The sequence below is a fragment of the Chrysochloris asiatica genome, unplaced genomic scaffold, assembly GCF_000296735.1.
Source record: "Chrysochloris asiatica unplaced genomic scaffold, ChrAsi1.0 scaffold00273, whole genome shotgun sequence".
Classification (NCBI taxonomy): domain Eukaryota; kingdom Metazoa; phylum Chordata; class Mammalia; order Afrosoricida; family Chrysochloridae; genus Chrysochloris; species Chrysochloris asiatica.
In genome coordinates, this window is record NW_006408791.1 from 1,590,450 (window position 1) to 1,592,434 (window position 1,985).

A 1,985-nucleotide genomic window follows, 5' to 3' on the forward strand; every position below is an offset into this window, starting at 1 on the left:
AAATATATATATATATATATCCACTGCCTTAACTCCCATACCCATTCAGCCTGTGTTTCTGTCCAACAGAACTCTGTTGTTGCAAGGTTGTATATATATCACTACTTCTGTCCCCTTTAGCCCTTGCATAATACTTCCAAATGTCTTCACCTATTTTCATCATTCTTCTGCCACCCTCCCTCTTTTATGTATTGCCCTCCTTATCATCTGAGTTAGCATGTGTCTACCCACTAGCCAGTGAATTACCTTCCCTTCCCTCCCACTTATGTCTTTTTGTATAAAAACCTTTTTGAATTTTTACAATAGTGGTCTCATACAACATTTGCCCTTTTGTGTTTGACTTATTTCACTTTGCATAATGGGGTTCATCCATGTTAGGCGTTTTCACAGATTCATCCTTATTCTTCAACATTACATAGAATTCCAATGTGTGTATGTACCAAAGTTTATTTATCCACTCTTCCATTGATGGGCATTTAGGATGTCTCCATCTTTTTGCTATGTAAATAGTGCTGAAATGAACATCAGTGTGCATATATCTATTTGTGACCTGGATCATAGTTCTTGTGGATATATACCAAGTAGAGGGATTGCTGAGGAAGCACTGCACAGTTTTCCACAGTGGTTGAACCATTTTACAGTCCCACCAACAATGTAGGAGGGTCCCAGTCTTTCCTGTATCTGCGTGTGTTTTGTTTTTTGAACTTTGCTACTATTGATACTGTTGTGAGATGTTTTCTTTCTTTCTTTTTTTGTTTTTAAAGTTTTTATTGTGAATTATGTGTTTACATGGGAGAACACCAGCTTTACATTCATCCTATTATATTTTATTTCATTGCAATGAATACAGTCCCCTCTATGCATCATCAAACAACCAGAAGTTATACCCCACAGGCCTGCCCCCCGACTGTCAACACACAGCTCCTCTCCCTCCCTGAGTCCAGACTCTCAGCTGCTCCATCTGTCCACGTCATCATCTCTGCTTCCATTTCTGGTGTCACTGCTACTCTCTGGGTTGGGTCCCGCACTTCACTCTTCTCACTTACTGGTCCCAGGGACCTCCACTTCTGGACTACAAAATCAATCACTCCCCTCATTTTGTTACAAAATATCTTTCTTTACATTTCTGACCCTCACAGTCAGTCATGATAGCAGTTATTCGCTTTTGTACCACAAGAGTCTTATCCCCATCTCCTTTCATTAGCCCGGTCCAACAGATTGAGAACCACTCAGTGGAGATTATGCCTTCCCCCGCTCCCTCTGGAACTAGGGTCCCTCTTGAAAGCTTGTAAGCTAGTCACTTCTTGCCTGTGTAGCTCCCCTCCACCCACTTTGGGTAGCCAGTGTATAAGTTGCCCATCCCTATCAACTCTGTACTGATGGGGTGGGAATGATCCTTGCTGTAAAGATTTCCCTTTTTTGAGCTACTACATCCATAAGTATAGGTAAAGTTTATCAGATTGTAGCAGGTTACTCTTTTTTTTTCCTCTTGTTTCTTCTTCTAGTGGAGTTCTGATCGTTCAGCCATTGAAGCCAGGTTAAGTGGGTACTATCTGCAAGTATGGGTGTTCTTGTGCATTTCTCCTTACTTTTATATCAATTGGATGCTTCACTCTCCGTTCTAGTCTTCTGTGGCCATGTCACTGCCTCTGGGCCCAGGAGTTCCCAAGTCTTGCCATACTGCTGGCCAACCAGGTCTCAACCCAGGTTCACAGGAGTCTATTGAACATTGTTGGACTTAGCTCACAACTTCATTGCAGCTTCCTTGCTCTTCAGAGTAGCATAGTATTCCATCGTGTGTATGTACCACAGTTTATTTATCCATTTTTCAATTGATGGGCACTTAGACTGTCTCCATCTATTTGCTATTGTAAATAGTGCTGCTACAAACATTGGTGTGCATATATCTATTCGTGTTATGGCTCGTATTTCTTGTGTGTAAATACCAAGTAGGGGAATTGCTGGATCATAAGGTATTTCTATTT